The sequence below is a fragment of the Somniosus microcephalus genome, chromosome 22, assembly GCF_052327205.1.
Source record: "Somniosus microcephalus isolate GS21.2 chromosome 22, FLI_Smic_1.0, whole genome shotgun sequence".
Classification (NCBI taxonomy): domain Eukaryota; kingdom Metazoa; phylum Chordata; class Chondrichthyes; order Squaliformes; family Somniosidae; genus Somniosus; species Somniosus microcephalus.
The window spans coordinates 58,743,119-58,762,582 of NC_141008.1; the positions used below are offsets into that span (position 1 = coordinate 58,743,119).

The 19,464-nt window shown below is 45.7% G+C and overlaps 1 protein-coding gene across 6 annotated transcripts in view; it reads right to left on the reverse strand.

Annotated features, from left to right (window-relative positions):
- mettl16 (methyltransferase 16, N6-methyladenosine) overlaps positions 1 to 19,464 on the reverse strand; it is a 153,145-nt gene that overhangs the window by 105,883 nt on the left and 27,798 nt on the right. The window lies entirely within an intron of this gene.

Below are 19,464 nucleotides of genomic sequence, written 5' to 3' on the forward strand. Positions count from 1 at the left end.
TTTCAGGGTGCCTAGGAACTCCTCCACCGATTCCCCAGGTCGCTGTGCGCGAGTGGCGAGCAGATGCCTAGCATACACCTCATTCGTAGGCTGCTGGTAATGCGCCTTTAAGATGTCGCAGGCGGCCAGGTACGTGTCGGCGTCTTGGATGAGGGGGTAAACCCGGTGGCTTACCCAATTCCGCAGAATTCCGAGTTTCATACTCGCAGCGTCCGTAGCGTCTTTGACGGCTGCGAAATTGTCCAGGAAGAATTCCATACACATAAACCAGTGTCCGAAGCGGGCTGATGCGTCCGGAGCATGCTGATCCAAATCCAAACGTTCGGGTTTCAGGAGTTGATCCATTGTGTTGAAAAATAAGTTAATAAAATTGATGTGCCTCAATAATCCTGAGACTCGATGTTAGCGAAACAAAACAAGGCTTTTATTAACTTAGAAGATAACACGCAGTGGAGAGAGGTATCTTCCCTGGAGGTCTGCAGTACTGGCTGTGAGGCCAGACTGAGCTGGCTTACATAGAGGCCAGGTATGGGCGGAGCCCTACACACAACACATTCCATACATTCCAATACACAATACAATGGTGAGGAGAAACCTGAAACCAACCACAGTCACAGGCAATACAATGGTAAGGGGGAACCTGAAACCAACCACAGTCACAGGCAGTGATGAATGGAATATTTCATCACATTAGGATTACAGGTGGAGCAGACAGCAGCCAATACCAGTTAGCACTGAGGGTCACCCACCTGCACAGTGTAGTTTACTGGTAGGAGATGAAGTAGCCTCGTCTGCATGTGCCGACATTGACACCAACTAGTGGCAATGGCAGGTGATGCATCCTTGGTGCAATTGAGGATAGCCTCCGTTTACTGCGTCCTTCTTGGTTCTGGGCATGGACTCCAGGTAAATCTGATGCAGCTTAGCATTAGTTTCTGATGAGAAGGATTTTTATTTTTTTAATTCAATTATGGGATCTGGGCGTCGCTGGCAAGGCCAGCATTTATTGCCCATCCCTAATTGTCCTTGAGAAGGTGGTGGTGAGCCGCCTTCTTGAACCGCTGCAGTCCGTGTGGTGTAGTGCTGTTAGGGAGGGAGTTCCAGGATTTTGACCCAGCAATGATGAAGGAGCGGCGATATACTTCTAAGTCAGGATGGTGTGTAACTTGGGAGGGGAATTTGGAGGTGGTGGTGTTCCCATGCGCCTGCTGCCCTTGTCCTTCAAGGTGGAAGAGTTCGCGGGTTTGGGAGGTGCTGCTGAAGAAGCCTTGGCGAGTTGCTTTGGTGCATCTTGTAGATGGCACACACTGCAGCCACGGTGCGCCGGTGGTGGAGGGAGTGAATGTTAATGTGGTGGTGGATGGGGTGCCAATCAAGCGTGCTGCTTTGGCCTGGATGGTGTCAAGCTTCTTGAGTGTTGTTGGAGCTGCACTCATCCAGGCATGTGGAGAGTATTCCATCACACTCCTTACTTGTGCCTTGTAGATGGTGGAAAGGCTTTGGGGAGTCGGGAGGGGAGACACTTGCTGCAGAATGCCTAGCCTCTGACCTGCTCTTGTTGCCACAGTATTTATGTGGCTGGTACAGTTAAGTTTCTGGTCAATGGTGACCCCCCCAGGATGTTGATGGGGGATTCGGCGATAGTGATGCCGTTGAATGTCAAGGGGAGGTGGTTAGACTCTCGCTTGTTGGAGATAGTCATTGCCTGGCACTTCTGTGGCGCGAATATTACCTGCCACTTATCAGCCCAAGCCTGAAAGTCATCCAGCTCTTGTTGCATGCGGGCATGGACTGCTTCATTATCTGAGGAGTTGTGAATGGCGCTAAACACTGTGCAGTCATCAGCGAACATCCCCATTTCTGACCTTATGTTGGAGGGAAGGTCATTGATGAAGCAGCTCAAGATGGTTGGGCCTAGGACACTGCCCTGAGGAACTCCTGCAGCGATGTCCTGGGGCTGTGATAATTGACCTTCAACCATCACAACCATCTTCCTTTGTGCTAGGTATGACTCCAGAGATCCCCCCCCGCCCCGCCGATTCCCATTGACTTCAGTAAATACGAGATGAACAAGTAGAGGGTGTGAGCAGGAGAGCAGGACTAAAGGGATTTTGAAAATTACTGAGACTTGAGATGAAAATTTTGAAGTTGATGCCATAAGGCTGGGAGCCAGTGGATGTTGGCAAGAATAGGGACACTTCTGAGCACGATAGGTGTAAGTGGCAGAGTGGTTGATGCTTTCGGGTTTACGTATGGTTGAACTTGAGGGGCTCCAAAATTGAAAACAAAATGTTAAGTCACAGATTGAACAGAGATTGTCCAGCTCGGTTTCCTTAAGGAGACTGCCCACAGGAACAGAGGGGGAAAAAAATAACAGGTAAGTCACCTGTCTGTCTGTTATGATGGAGCTTGTAAAGCAAGCTAGAAAATGGCACAGGCAGACATATTGGAATTGATTTCCTGTCAATTCGCTTGAATACGGAAGTCTTTGAACCGTGCAATATCCATTAATTAACAGTATTCTTGGAACACATTTGCAGGCTATAATCGAATACAGTTTTGATTTTGTGAAAGAAAAACTACTGAAATGTTCAATAGCTTGTTCCCACAAATTAGAAAAACACACCAATCTGTATGAGTAAGGAAGAGATTACATTATCAGAACTAGGAAAAGCTTTTTAAACAGAATAAAATCCAATCTGACTTAATTTCACAGGGTGTCAGGAATTGTGGCATTCTGTCAATTTTATGCGGAAACAAATGAGACAAACACTAATTTGTGGAATCAGACACTGGCATCTGGACAGTTTGCTTAGCCAAAAGTACTGATAGACCTTATTTTTACAATATTCCACAAATGTACAAATGGAACGGTCTTCAGTCCCTTCAACAATGTCCCAACTCTAAATTATTAAGTTCCCATATGGACAGCATATGCCATTCCTAAACCAGCTGTACATTTATGATACAGACTGACTAACGTTGAATGTATCACTGATACCAGTTTAATTCTTTTTGCTCTCAAATGTTATGTAATTAAAAAGAAGTAAATTCACTTAACTGAAGATATTTTCTTTTGATGAGATAGGATTAAACTCCTGTTTGGCAAAGGTTTATAATCAACTGCTTCATGACACTGTCATTTTTTTTTAATATACTGGGAAACCTTGGTAAAGAGTCAAGGCCCACAGTGCAAGACACCACCCCAGACTGAAAAGGGATGAGGTAAATTAGGAAGCAGTGATTAAGAGTCACAATCTTGGGAGATTCTAAAGAAAGATTAAAAGGAGATGAAGAATTTGAATCATAGAGTCATAACGACACAGGAGGCCGCCATTCGGCCTATCGAGTCCGTGCCGGCTCTCTGTGGAGCAATCCAGTCAGTCCCATTCCCACGCTCTATCCCCGCAGCCCTGCAAGTTTATTTCCCTCAAGTGCCTATCCAGTCTCCCCTTGAAAACATTGAATGTCTCTGCTTCCGCCACGTCCATTGGCAGCGAATTGCAGGTCCTTCACCACTCGCCGTATAAAAAAGTTTTTCCTCACATCCCCCCTATATCTCTTGCCCAAAACCTTAAATCTGTGTTCCCAGTGCCTGTACCAGCAACTAGTGGGAACAGCCTTTCCCCATCTAGCCTATCCAAAACTGTGCCATTAAGTGTATATTGCCTCTCCCTGTTCCTTCTGCCAAAATTCATCACCTCACACTTCTCTGTATTAAATTCCATCTGCCACTTGTCTGCCCATTCTGCTAGCCTTTCTATGTCCTGTTGCAGTCGATTGATATCATCATCACTGTTTGCCACACCCCCAAGTTTGGTGTCATCGGCAAATTTAGAAATTCTGCTCTGTATTCCAATATCCAGGTCATTCATATACATCAAAAAAAGCAGTGGCCCCAGCACTGACCCTTGGGGATCACCACTGTCTACCATCCTCCAGTCTGAAAAACAGCCATTTACCACAACTCGCTGTTTTCTGTCCTTAAGCCAATTCCTTATCCAAGCTGGACCCACCTATTCCAGGAGCCTCAATTTTGTTAACCAGCCTTCTATGTGGTACTTTGTCAAACGCCTTCTGAAAATCCATGCAGACAACATTCATTGCATTCTTTCATCAATCCTCTCTGTTACTTCATTAAAAAATTCAATTAGATTAGTCAAACACGATCTTCCTTTTACAAACCCGTGTTGGCTTTCCTTAATTAGCTTAAATCTCTCCAAATGCCCGTTAATTTTTTCCTTGATTATTGTTTCTAAAACTTTACCCACCATTGATGTTAAACTGTAGTTACGAGGATTGTCCTTACACCCTTTCTTGAACAATGGTGTCACATTTGCAACCTTTGAAGCTCCCGAGCCTCTCCTCCCCTCAGCTGTGCTGGAAAAGTATGAGTTGGAGTAGAATATTGCAATGAGTTTCTATTGCACCATGCTGAAGATAGGGACGGCTAGTTAAGATGGCATATTAGAAATTGAGAGAGGGGAAGTGTGACGGAACCAAGATATGTCCAGCTTCAAATTTTGGTGTTTGATGCTTTTTTCTTCATGGCTTCAGTTTTATTTTATAATATATTCTATTATATCATCTGATGCAGGTCCAGTCTGGAAATTATGTCCTATAAGACTCAGTCAGTGGTAGTACTATGATGGTGGATATTGAAATCTCCCACCCATTCTGTGCCCATGCTTCCCTCAGTGGTTCTTCCAAGTCATGTTCAACATGGAGGAGTATTAATTAGTCAGTTGAGAGTGGGTACATTAAGTGGTAATAAGCAGGTTTCTTTGGCCTCATTTGACCTGAAGTGAAGAGACTGTATGGATTCCAGTCAATGTTGAGGACTCCAGGGCCACGACCATCAACAGTACCCCACTGTACCTTTACCTCCGGCGGGTCTATCCCGCCAGGTGGGGGGGCACAGGACATGCCCAGGAATGGTGATGGATGAGTCTAGGATGTTGGCTGATAGATATGACGATGAGTACAAATATATCAGGCTTTTCTTGACTAGTCTCTCAACTTGAGCACCAATACCCAGATGTCAGAGGAGGGAAAAATTCATTACCTTAGCGCCTTCAGTTAGTGCCAGATGGTGATAATGGGGCACTGATGCAATAGCGCTGGGGCAAGGCGAATCCAGCGCCGCACGGCAAATCCGGACCCCCTGTTGCGTCGCCGGTACGAGGTACTGCCGGGGACTTCAACGCCAGGCAGATTGTGACGTCAGTGAGTGTGCAATGCTCACTGGCCATCCGATCTGGAAAATTCATTGTCGTCACTTACCTTTGCGCCTCAACCAGGCAAGGAGAGCTGGCGTGCAGCTCCAGGAAGCTGGCTCACAGAATCACAGAAACCCCACATATTTAATCCCCCTAACACTAAGGGTCAATTTATCATAGCCAATCAACCTAACCCGCACATCTTTGGACTGTGGGAGGAAACCGGAGCACCCGGAGGAAACCCACGCAAACACGGGGAGAATGTGCAAACTCCACACAGACAGTCACCCGAGGCCGGATTCGAACCCTGGTCCCTGGTGCTGTGAGGCAACAGTGCTAACCACTATGCCACCGTGCTGACCTGCCATCGTGTAGCTCCAGCAACATTATTTAAAGGGATCAACATTAATCACTCCCAGCTGTCAGGGCAGGTTATTTCAGTGTTTTTTTGGTCAGTTTCAGCCACTGAACAGTTTCAGTGAGTAATTTCAAGCTTCTTTTGTATCAGCAGTCTTCTACCAACTACAAAGTAGCTACATTTATTGTTCAAAGATTCAAACTGCTACACTTGGTAACATTAAACTAACTAGTGGGGGGGGAGGTTCCTAGAGAGCAAATAATAAAAATGACAACAGAGAAGGTCATAGGCTTAGGTAGCAGTGGGGAAATTAAAAACCAGAGCGTGTCAGGAAGGGGCAGAAGGTATGGAGTAAAAGGTAAAGTAATAAAAAGGGCAAAAGCAGGAACTAAGTGTCACAAAACATCTTTGAAAGTTCTCTACCTGAATGCACGTAGCATTCGTAACAAAATAGACGAGTTAATGGCACAAATAACTACATATGGGTATGATCTTGTGGCCATTACAGAAACATGGCTGCAGGGTGACAATGCCTGGGAATTAAACATACCAGGTTATTTAACGATCAGGAAGGACAGGCAGGAAGGAAGGGGAGGTGGGGTGGCTATGTTAATAAAGGAAGGAATCACTGTAATACAGAGAAATGATATTGGGGTCAAAAGATCAGGATAATGAAACAGTTTGGGTGGAGGTAAGGAATAATAAGGGGGAAAAAACAATAGTGGGCGTAGTCTATAGGCCTCCGAACAGTGGCAACTCTGTTGGACGGAGTATCAATCAGGAAATAGTTGAGGCTTGTAATAAGGGAACATCTATAATTATGGGGGATTTTAACTATCATATTAATTGGACAAATCAAATTGGGCAGAGCAGCCTTGAGGATGAGTTCATTGAGTGTATTAGGGATGGGTTTCTTGAGCAGTATGTAACTGAACCGACCAGGGGGCAAGCAACCTTAGATCTGGTCCTGTGTAACGAGACAGGATTAATTAAAAATGTCCTAGTAAAGGATCCCCTTGGAATGAGTGACCATAACATGGTTGAATTCCATATTCAATTAGAGGGTGAGAAGGTTGGATCTCAAACAAGCGCACTAAGCTTGAATAAAGGAGACTATGATGGTATGAGAGCGGAATTGAGTAGAGTGGATTGGGAAAATAGATTAAAGGGTAAGACGATACATGATCAGTGGTGTACATTTAAGGAGTTATTTTACAACTTCCAAAAAATATATATTCCACTGAGAAGAAAAGGGTGTAAAAGAAAAGACAGCCATCCGTGGCTAAGTAAAGAAATTAAGGATAGTATTCGACTAAAAACAAGGGCATATAAGGTAGCCAAATCTAGTGGGAGGATAGAGGATTGGGAAGTCTTTAAAAGACAGCAAAAAATAACAAAAAGATTGATTAAGAAAGGGAAGATAGATTATGAAAGTAAATTAGCAAAAAATATAAAAACAGATAGTAAGAGTTTTTATAGTTATATAAAAAGAAAAAGGGTGGCTAAAGTAAATGTTGGTCCCTTAGAGGATGAGACCGGGAAATTAATGGTGGGAAATATGGAGATGGCAAAAACACTGAATGAACATTTTGTATCAGTCTTTACAGTAGAGGACACTAAGAATATCCCAACACTGGACAAACAGGGGGCTATGGGGGGGGGGGGGGGGGGGGGGGAGGGAGCTAAACACGATCAAAATCACTAAGGAAGTGGTACTCGGTAAAATAATGGGACTCAAGGCGGATAAATCACCTGGACCTGATGGCTTATATCCTAGGGTCTTGAGGGAAGTGGCGGTAGGGACTGTGGATGCATTGGTAATAATTTTCCAAAACTCCCTGGACTCAGCAAAGGTCCCAGCAGACTGGAAAACTGCTAATGTAACACCCTTATTTAAAAAGGGCAGTAGACAGAAGGCTGGAAACTATAGACCGGTTAGCCGAACATCTGTGGTAGGTAAAATTTTGTAGTCCATTATTAAGGAGACAGTAACAGGACATTTGGATAATCATAATTTAATAGGACAAAGTCAGCATGGTTTTATGAAGGGGAAGTCATGTTTGACAAATTTGCTGGAGTTCTTTGATGAAGTAACATATAGGGTGGATAAAGGGGTGTTGTGTCTGTGTGTTGATAGAGGCACTGAAGACAGGAGTTGGTTCATAGGTGTTTACTAAGCAAAGTCTGGAGGGGTACTAACGGATATAACACAATATACAGGCTTATATAGCCCGAGTGGCCATTACAGCACACATGGGGCTCTTAAAGGCACATACACTACAATTCCTCCCCTTTTAGCCAACCAGTACATAATATTAAGTAATTATTAATTACATGTTATAAGAAAAATAATATACACATTGCTGCAGTTAATTAATTATAAGTCAGTCTCTCTGGAGGCTTCCTGACTCGGTCCGGATAACGCCTCGGTGGTGTAGTAGTTTCTGGAGGTGTAGTAGGTTCTGTTGGCAAGGCTGATTCGGCTTGAATGCCAGTGTCGGGTTCATCGGGTTCCAGTATCACCGGATCGGAGGTAGATATGGGTATCTCTACTTCATCGTTAGGCGTATAGAGTTGTGGTGTAGGTTGTCCCTTTTCAGACGACTCTATGATTTGGTCAGCATGGCGCCTTATTGTGCTTTCTCCGATGTCCACGGTATACATCAGTGGTCCTAGTCGTGTGCAGATAGTTCCAGGCTGCCATTTCTCGGTACGGTAGTCCCGGGCCAAAACTTGTTGACCTATCTGGAAGGTTCTAGTTGGCCTTTCATTCATGCCTTGAAACTGCCAGTTCTCCACGTCCCTTCTGATGTTGGGCTTGACCAAATCCAGCCGGCATCTTAGGTTTCTATTGAAGAACACCATGGCGGGAGTTTGGTTGGTAACCATATGTGTTGCATTCCTGTATGCGAACAAGAAGTTATCCACCTTGTGCTGAAGTTTTATGTCTTCATTACCCATGGCCTTTATGGCCTTCTTGAAGGTCTGGACAAACCTTTCAGCCAATCCATTGGCGGCGGGATGGTATGGGGCGGACGTGTAGTGCTTAACCCCATTGTTTTTTTAAGAACTTCCTGAATTCTTCGGACACAAATTGCGGTCCATTATCAGAACAGATCTGTTCAGGCAGCCCATTCCTGGCAAATATGGTCCTTAATACTGTGATGGTTTTTTCCGTGGTGGTGGAGGACATCTTTATTACCTCCAGCCACTTGGAGTGTGCATCAACCGCGATTAAGAACATTGAGTCCATAAATGGACCAGCAAAGTCGATGTGTACCCTTTGCCATGGAGATGAGGGCCACTCCCATGGATGTAGAGGGGCTTGTGGTGGGGCGTTTTGGACCTTCTGGCATCCTAGACAACTCTTGGTCATTTCTTCAATGTCTCCATCGATACCTGGCCAGCACACAAACGCTCTGGCTAGGTTCTTCATTTTCACTCCACCCAGATGCCCCTCGTGAAGCTCCTTTAGCACTTTATCCTGGAGTTTGGGTGGAATCACCACTCTGGATCCACACCTCAAGGTTCCTCGGCATACTGACAGCTGTTCTCTTCTTTGCGAGAATGCTGACAACAGTGGTTCGCCATGTGCTGGCCATCCCTTCACCGTTAAGTCATAGACTCGTGAGAGAGTCGGGTCATTTCTCGTTTCCGTTTCAATGGCAGAATTTGTTACTGGTAGACATTCCACTATGGTTGAGTGGAACATCTCCACTGGGTCTACTGTAGGTGCCTCTTCTACCGTTGGCAACGGTAGGCGCGATAAACCGTCAGCATTCCCATGCTGTTTTGATCCTTTGTATTCTATGTTGTATTGGTGTGTCCCTAGAAAAAGGGACCACCTCTGTAGCCTTTGCGCGGTCATAATGGGAACAGCCTTTTTAGGGTTGAATATGGAGACGAGGGGTTGATGGTCAGTCAACAAGGTAAATTTTTGTCCGTGTAGGTAATGGTTGAATTTCTTCACTCCCCATGCCAGGCTGAGTGCTTCCCTGTCGATTTGGGCATAGTTACGCTCAGCTGAGTTCAATGAGCGTGACGCAAAAGCTATCGGCCGTTCCGAGCCATCAGGGAATTTATGCGATAATACTGCTCCTATGCCGTAAGGGGATGCATCGCACGCCAGTCTGATTGGCAGTGATGGGTTGTAATGAGCCAAAGCTTCTTTGGATGTGATTAAGTCTTTGCATTTATGGAAGGCACGTTTACAGTCTTCGCTCCATTTCCAAATTACTCCTGTTTGTAGCAGTTCATTAAGAGGGTGTAGAAGAGTTGATAAGTTCGGTAAAAATTTATGATAGTAATTTATTAATCCCAGGAACGACCTTAATTGTGAAACATTTTCAGGTGCTGGGGCTTTTATGACCGCTTCAATTTTTTCAGGTGACTTATGCAACCTTCCTTATTTATTATGTGGCCACAATATGATATTTGATTTCGGAAAAATTCACACTTGGGGCGATTTGCTCGTAGGCCCCGTTCTCAGCCTAGTGAGCACCTGCTCCAAATTGGCAAGGTGCTCGTTGTCGTTTTCTCCCATTACAAGGATGTTGTCTAGGTAGCATTGAGTCCCCGGAATCCCTTGGAGGACTTGCTCCATAGCTCTTTGCCAGATAGCTGGAGCGGATGCTACTCCGAAAACCAGTCGATTGTACTGGTACAGGCCTTTGTGTGTGTTTATCGTGAGATATTTTTTAAGAAGCCTCTTCAACCTCCATCTGTAGATATGCCTGTGCCAAGTCAATTTTGGTGAAACGTTTCCCTCCGGATAGTGAGGCGAAAATATCTTCTATCCTCGGAAGAGGATACTGTACAGTGTGAAGGACCGGGTTTACAGTCACCTTGAAGTCTCCACAGATGCGAATTTTTCTCTGTTCTTCAGATTTATCATTCTTCAATGCTTTCTTCATGACTGGGACGATGGGTGTTGTCCACTCGCTCCAATCTATTTTAGATAATACGCCTGCCTTTTCCAAATTCTCCAGCTCTGCCTCGACTGCTGGACAAATTGCGTATGGCACCGGTCTTGCCTTAAAAAACTTGGGAATTGCCGCATCTTCCACTTTTATTGAGGCGGTGATGCCTTTCAATGTTCCTAGTTTCTCTTGAAACACTTCCTTGGCGTTGGCCAAGATGCCTTTTAATCGTTCAGGTATGACGTCATCAATTTTTTTCCTTACTGGTCACCGTCAGTGCCTGAATGGAGTGCCAGTCTAAACGTATTTTCCTGATCCATTCACGTCCCGACAGCGGTGGACCACCATCTTGTAGAGCGTATAAATACAACTTCTGTATTTCCTTGCCGTTGTATACAACAGGCGCCCTTATTTTTCCTTTGGGGTATACTTTCTGCCCCGTATATGTTTTCAAGATAATGGATGTGTCTTTTAAAAGGTATATGCGGAAATAGCCGCTCGTAATCCCGTCAATTTATGACGGTCAGAGCTGATCCTGTATCTAGCTCCATTTTAACTGGGGACCCTGCTATCGTGAGGGTAACCCAAATGGTCTGGTAATCATCTTTGGCAATTACATTATGTAATTTGAGAGAGCTTAGTCTCTTGTTCCCGGAGTCGCTATCGCTCTTCTGGTCTTCGGAGCTCCTGTCCGTCATCATTTGTACCTTTCTGTGCTTTTCCTTATTGATTTTTTTTTCCTGTTAGTGGATTTTTTTTTTCCAGATCGGCATACACGTGTAATGTGTCCCATCTTTCCGCATTGCCTGCATGCTTTGTCCTTGAACCAGCAGTCCCTCTGGTCATGGGTGGATCTGCCGCAGCGATAACATCTCTTGAAACCCCGTGTCATTTCATGGGTGCCGAAGTCCTGTGGCTTTTGCTGTATCTCTGCAGCTCCTCTTGCACTGAAAGCCTTGTCCAGTGTTAAATCTTTCTCAGAAAATAGCCTTTTTGTGTTCCTACACTTAGGAGACCGCAGACGAATTTGTCTCGTAGAGGATCTGCCAGTCCTGTCTCGAATTGGCAGTGTAGGGTATCAACAATCTCCTTAAAATTCTTGTCCATCGGTTCGGCTGGAGTGATTAAGTTTCGTAACAGCTTGTATGTCTTTGCGCCCATTAGATTTAGAAGTACTGAAGTTTTTTATTCATCTTCTATTCCATTTGCGGTGCAATATACCTCCACTCTTTCCACATGTGGTCCAATCCTCTATCTCGTTATCAAAAGCATCAATATTGCCAGAATTAGGCATCTTAGAAAAGATATGGCTCTTCCCGCGCTTTGCTTTTCTTTTCTGCAGAAAAAATATGGCGCTTCCCGCGCTTTCCCGCCGCTACTGCTGATGACAATGCTGTTGCCCGCGGTTTCCGTTCTTTTTTTATTTATTTATTTATTTACAGTTGGAGACTCGTTCCCGCCGGACTCTCTCTCTAGGTCTGAACGCCGACCTGCTTGCAGCGCCGGCCGTCTCCCGAGTGCTCCCTCCCTGTCTGTTACTGCTTGCCTCCGGTTTCGCTGCTTGGCCCAGCTGTAGAGCCAGCCGCTGGAGCCCCAGCCTGACGCCCAGGAAGGATTACCGCAGTACCTGCCACCAGCTTGGCCAGCTGGTGAAACAACAGCTTCTTTCACTTCTTGATTCTTCTGGACACCAGAGGAATCGATGTCCTTGAGGTGCTGCCGAATTGTAGGCAAGTCCGTTTCCACTTCGTCGCCACTGTTGTGTCTGTGTGTTGATAGAGACACTGAAGACAGGAGTTGGTTCATAGGTGTTTACTAAGCAAAGTCTGGAGGGGTACTAACGGATGTAACACAATATACAGGCTTATATAGCCTGAGTGGCCATTACCGGCATTACAGCACACATGGGGCTCTTAAAGGCACATACACTACAAGGGGAACCAGTAGACATAGTGTATTTAGACTTCCAAAAGGCATTTGACAAGGTGCCACACAAAAGATTATTGCTTAAGATAAAAAATCACGGGATTGGGGGTAATATTCTGGCATGGATAAAGGATTGGCTATCTAACAGAAGGCAGAGAGTTGGGATAAATGGTTCATTCTCAGACTGGCAATCAGTAACTAGTGGTGTTCCGCAGGGGTCAGTGCTGGGTCCCCAACTCTTTACAATCTATATTAACGATTTGGAAGAGGGACCGAGTGTAACATATCAAAGTTTGCAGATGATACTAAGATGGGAGGGAAAGTAGTGAGTGAGGAGGACATAAAAAACCTGCAAGGGGACATAGACAGGCTAAGTAAGTGGGCAGAGATTTGGCAGATGGAATACAATACTGGAAAGTGTGAGGTTATGCACTTTGGCAGGAAAAATCGTAGAGCAAGTTATTATCTTAATGGCAAGAAACTGGAAAGTACTGAAGTACAAAGGGGTCTGGGGATCCTGGTGCACGAAACTCAAAAGGTTAGTATGCAGGTGCAGCAAGTGATTAAGAAGGCCAATGGAATGTTGGCTTTCATTGCTAGAGGGATAGAATATAAAAATAGGGAGGTATTGCTTCAGTTGTACAAAGTATTGGTGAGACCGCACCTGGAATACTGCATACAGTTTTGGTGTCCATACTTAAGAAAAGACATACTTGCTCTCGAGTCAGTACAAAGAAGGTTCACTCGGTTAATCCCGGGGATGAGGGGATGGACATATGAGGAGAGGTTGAGTAGATTGGGACTCTACTCATTGGAGTTCAGAAGAATGAGAGGCGATCTTATTGAAACATATAAGATTGTGAAGGGGTTGGATCGGGTGGATGCGGGGAGGATGTTCCCGATGATGGGTGAAACTAGAACTAGGGGGCATAGTCTTAGAATAAGGGGCTGCTCTTTCAAAACTGAGATGAGGAGGAACTACTTCACTCAGAGGGTGGTAGGTCCATGGAATATGCTGCCCCAAAAAGCTGTAGAAGCTACATCATTACATAAATTTAAAACAGAAATAGACAGTTTCCTAGAAGTAAAGGGAATTAAGGGTTACAGGGAGCGGGCAGGAATTTGGACATGAGTCTAGGTTCGGATCGGACATGGCCCTGTGGGTAGCGGAGCGGGCCCAGGGGCCGTGTAGCCGGATCCTGCTCCTATTTCGTGTGTCTAATTCTGTTAGATTCAGGAGATGGTTCTGTGATAGTAGACTGGCGGTTAGGATCAGATCAGCCATGATCTTATTGAATGGCGGAGCAGGCTCGAGGGGCCGATTGGCCTACTCCTGCTCCTATTTCTTATGTTCTCATTAATGGGGGATGTATTGGCATGCCACCTTACCTTGCAGGATCTACGGAGGGAGTGTAGGCAGCGAGAAATGCGGGAACATATGCGCAGAGGGATGAGGAGGGCCATCAGGGCTCTCACCAGGAGGCCTTAACCTCAGAGTGTATTCCGACAGCACTTCTCCTACCACGTGGTGTATTTGGATTTTCAGAAGGCATTCGATAGGTGCCACACAAGAGGTTATAAAACAAAATTAGGGCTCATGGGATTGGGGGTAATATACTAGCATGGACTGAGGATTGGTTAACAGACAGAAAACAGAAAAAGAAAAAAGACAGAGACTTGCATTTAAAAAGCACCTTTCACGACCACCAGACGTCTCAAAGTGCTTTACAGCAAATTAAGTACATTTTGGAGTGTAGTCACTGTTGTAATGTGGGAAATGTGGCAGCCAATTTGCGCACAGCAAGCTCCCACAAACCACAATGTGATAATGACCAGATAATCTGTTTTTGTTTTGTGGATTGAGGGATAAATATTGGCCAGGACTCCTGCTCTTCTTCAGAATAGTGCTTTGGGATCTTTTACGTCCACCTGAGAGAGCAGACGGGCCTCGGTTTAACGTCTCATCCAAAAGACGGCACCTCCGACAGTGCAGCACTCCCTCAGCACTCCACTGGAGTGTCAGCCTAGCTTTATGTGCTCAAGTCCCTGGAGTGGGACTTGAACCCACAACTTCTGACTCAGAGGCCAATGTGCTACCAACTGAGCCACAGCTGACACGGAGTAGGAATAAACGGGTCATTTTCGGGTTGGCAGGTTGTAACTACTGGGGAACCACAAGGATCAGTGCTTGGGCCTCAGCTATTCACAATCTACATCAATGATTTGGATGAGGGGACCAAATGTAATATATCCAAGTTTGCTGCTGATACAAAGCTAGGTAGGAATGTACATTGTGAGGAGGATGCAAAGAGGCTTCAAGAGGATATAGACAAGCTGAGTGGCCAAGAAAATGGCAAATGGAATATAATGTAGAGAAATGTAAAGTTATCCACTTTGGTAGAAAAAATAGAAAAGCAGAGTATTTTTTAAATGGTGAGAGATTGGGAAATGTTGGTGTTCAGAGGGACCTGGGTGTCCTTGTACACAAATCACTGGAAGTTAACATGCAGGTACAGCAAGCAATTAGGAAAGCAAATGGTATGTTGGCCTTTATTACAGGAGGATTTGAGTATACTTCTTCTTCGGCAGTCCTTCGGAACCGAGGATGACTTGCTTCCACATTAAAAATGAGTTCTCAGGTGACTGATGAGTCCAATGCGGGACCTGCAGTCTCTGTCACAGGTGGGGCAGACGGTGGTTGAAGGGGCGGGTGGGTGGGGTGCTTGGGTTGACGTGCGCGCCTTGCGCTGCCTGCGCTTGCTCCCAGCGAAGAGACTCAAGGTGTTTGGCGCCTTCCCGGATGCTTCTCCTCCACTTTGTGCGGTCTTGGGCCACGGATTCCCAGGTGTCGGTGGGGATGTTACACTTTTTCCAAGGAGGCCTTGAGGGTGTCCTTGAAGCGTTTCCTCTGCCCACCTGAGGCTCTCTTGCCGTGCCGGAGCTCCGAGTAGAGCGCTTGTTTTGGGAGTCTTGTATCGGGCATGCGGACAATGTGACCCGTCCATCGGAACTGATCGAGCGTGGTCAAAGCTTCGATGCTGGGGATGTTGGCCTGAGCAAGAACACCGACGTTGGTGCGCCTATCCTGCCAATGGATTTGCAGGATCTTGCGGAGGCAGCTTTGGTGGTACCTCTCCAGTGCTTTGAGGTGCCTGCTGTACATGGTCCATGTCTGAGGCATACAGCAGGGCGGGTATCACTGCTGCTCTGTAGACCATGAGCTTAGTGCCGGGTTTGAGGTCCTGGTCTTCAAACACTCTCTTCCTCAGGCAACCGAAAGCTGCCCTGGCACACTGAAGGCGGCGTTAGACTTAGTCGTCGACGTCTGCCCTTGTTGACAGTAGGCTCCCGAGGTATGGAAAGTGGTCCAAGTTGTCCAAGGCCTTGTCGTGGATTTTGATAATCGGGGGCCAGTACTGTGTGGCGGGGGCAGTTTTGTGGAGGACCTTTGTCTTACGGATGTTTCGTCTAAGGCCCATGCTCTCGTACGCTTCAGCGAAGGTGTTGACGATGGTTTGGAGTTCGACCTCCTAGTGAGCGCAGACGTAAGCGTCGTCTGCATACTGTAATTCAACGACAGAGGATGGGACGGCCTTGGATCTGGACTGGAGGCGACGGAGGTTGAACAGTTTCCCGTTTGTTCTGTAAATTAGCTCCACTCCAGTGGGGAGCTTACTGAGGGCAAGATGAAGCATTGCAGCAAGGAAGATCGAGAAGAGCGTTGGTGCGATGACAGCCTTGCTTGACCCCGGTTCATACGTGAATTGGGTCTGTGGTGGAACCGTTGGTTAGGATCACGGCTTGCATGTCGTCGTGAAGCAGGCGGAGGATAGTGACAAACTTTTGAGGGCAGCCGAATTTGAGGAGGACACTCCATAAATCCCTCACGGTTGACAGTGTCGAAGGTCTTTGTGAGATCAAAGAAGGCCATGTACAGCGGTTGAGTATAAGAGTAAAGACGTCTTACTGCAATTACATAGGGCCCTAGTGAGACCACACCTGGAGTATTGTGTACAGTTTTGGCCTCCTTACCTAAGGAAGGATATACTTGCCATAGAGGGAGTGCAACAAAGGTTCACCAGACTGATTGCTAGGATGGGGGAATTGTCCAATGAGGAGAGATTGAGTAGACTAGGTGATGGGCCTTCAATAACCACAAAACTAGAAGTTATAGACTTAAACAAGTTGGCTTTTAATCACCAAGATCAGAGCTAACATCTCAACACGCCGACTGGTTCACAGGAATGAGTCATACAGATCCTGGGATCTTTATGTAAGAGAAATCAGGGGCGGAGCCAAGAGCCAAGACCTGGAACCTCCCAGGTTAGTCGGGAAAGAGGAAGTGAAACTATACACAGTGGGGGGGGATAATATACATGAGTGCAAAACGAATACAGGATCAAGACAAACAGATTTCATTACACTAGGCCTATATTCTCTAGAGTTTAGAAGAATGAGGTGATCTCATTGAAACATACAAAATTCTTACAGGACTTGACAGGGTAGATGCAGGGAGGATGTTTCCCCTGGCTGGGGAGTCTAGAACCAAGCATCACAGTCTCAGTAAGGGGTCGGCCATTTAGGATTGAGAGGAGGAGAAATTTCTTCACTCAGTGGGTGGTGAATCTTTGGAATTCTCTACCCCAGAGGGCTGTGGAGGCTCAGTCGTTGAGTATATTCAAGACAGAGATCGACAGATTTTTGGATATTAAGGGAATCAAGGGATATGGGGATAGTGCAGGAAAGTGGAGTTGAGGTAGAAGATCAGCCATGATCTAATTGAATGGCAGAGCAGTCTCGAAGGGCCAAATTGCCTACTCCTGCTGCTATTCCTTATGTTCAATTAAGCGAGGAGCAGTGTATTAGATGGCTCCGCATCACCAAGGTGGTGGTCACTGAACTCTGCCACCTCCTCCAAACAGGCCTCCAGTCTCACACCAGGATGACTTAAACCCAGATCCCTTTTCTTCACCACATCACCATCATACCATCCCTGTGTCATGCCATTATCACAGCGTCCTCCTGGTCGCAAAGGTGAAATGAGAGAGACCACAAAATATTGCAAACTCCATTAATAAATTCACGCATAAACATATCACATGAATTCCCGTAACAAATTACCCTTGTGCCTGCCATAGTTGAATAGCTGTCATTGTGTGAGGTGCGAGATGTGGGTGAGTGTGTTGGTAGGTAGAGATTGTTGGTGGGAGAGGGCTCAGGGTCTAGTGCTTTGGGCAGTGTGCGAAGCCTGTGGTACAGATGGTGGTATGTAGCATTTGTTGAAGCATTCAATCACCCTGACCACCCGACTGAGGTGGATCTGCCATGAGCACGCTTGCTTCAGTCCTTCGGCTCCTTCTCCTTGCTGAGGCAGCTGCACAGCCAGCAATGCTGAGAATGAGGTGCTCCAGTATCAATGAACCTCCCCTTTAAGTACTCGGAAAAGCCTGTGGCAATGATGAGTCGAGGTTAGGCTGCACCCGGTATTGGTCTGCCCTTAGAGTGTAACACCACTGAGCTAGGCCTTTAAGACTTGAATTAGCGTCCCAATCATTTCTTTGAACAGCGAGAATGAATTTTGCGTGCAGTTTAAAACAATAGCGCCTGGCGCGAATTCTCATATTTTTCTAATGATACCGCCCATTCCAGGGCTATAATAAATTGCTAGCCCGAGGTCTTTACAGGGTCAACTGGGATGAGATTGCCCATCTTGTACTGATATGGGTTGCTGCCGATAGCTCTGTCCAATATTTCTCATTATCCTAACTAACAACAGAAAATGCTGGAAATACTCAGCAGGCCAGGCAGTATCCGTGGAGAGAGAAACAGAGTTAACGTTTCAGGTCTGGGACCCTTCATCAGAACGTTAACTCTGTTTCTCTCTCCACGGATGCTGCCTGGCCTGCTGAGTATTTCCAGCACTTTCTGTTGTTATTTCAGATTTCCAGCATCCGCAGTATTTTGCTATTGTTTCTCATTATCTTGTTTTGTAACAACTTTTTTAACAATTGAGTGGCTTGCTCGATTACTTCAGGGGGAACTACATAGCCTCTTCAATAAATGGCAGTTAACAGGTTAAATCTACTATTCACTAAATTAACAAGTTGCTAAAAAAATAATAGTATGCTTGAAATTTGACTCACCCTGAGATAAAATTCAATGGCCAATACCTCCAGTCGCTGGCCTTTGTCTGTGCACAAGTCTAGCCACAACTGTGTTGCTGGGCTATTTCAGCATGGGTGTCATTACAGTGAAGCTCAAACTTGTCTTCAGCAGACATTAACAAATGTACTTTCATCAGGGTCACTGCATGGTGACCAGAAGTGGCAATACTGGACGATTTTCCCTCTCCCATACCAGTCAAGGCCAATTGTAAAACTCCCATAGTTAAGAACAGCTAAGCACAAATTGGGAACTGAACCCGGGATCTTTCCACAGGGTGCTTTTCCCCATTGGGCCATCGGGGAAATCGGAGAGATTTACATAAAAACTGAAAGTCTCCAGCTACACAACATACTCTCAAACCCGAGAAAAAAGACAGCATATCCACTGAGATAAGCTAAGTGAGTGACCACTGAGTGCTTGTACCAATGTAATGAGAAGCTGAGAAAACTGACAGTAATTGAATGGAAAGAGAATTTAATAAAAAGAAAATGTTGAAAGCAATTACTTAATTGCAGAGTTTAGTTAATAAGTACACAGTGGAAGATCTGAAGTTAAATTCCCAGTGCACTAAGTTAGTTAAGTTCAAATGAGGTGTAATGGATACGCTGCAACTGGACTCAGGCTAGTGAGGGGATAAATCCACCAGGGATCTTGCTTCTTATCACTATCTAGTAACCCCTGCTGAAAAGCACCATGTAGACTTTGTGTGAGAACAGAACTGATCTTGATGGCACCCATGATCAAATAGTGACCCAGCACTCACTGTTGAGGTTCCCTTATGAAGAATGGCCAGTGCACATGAAACTCCTAGACAACAATATGCAGTGTCTTTGGTAGTCAGTAAAATTGTCCAAACAAAAAGCAGGTGCCCACCATA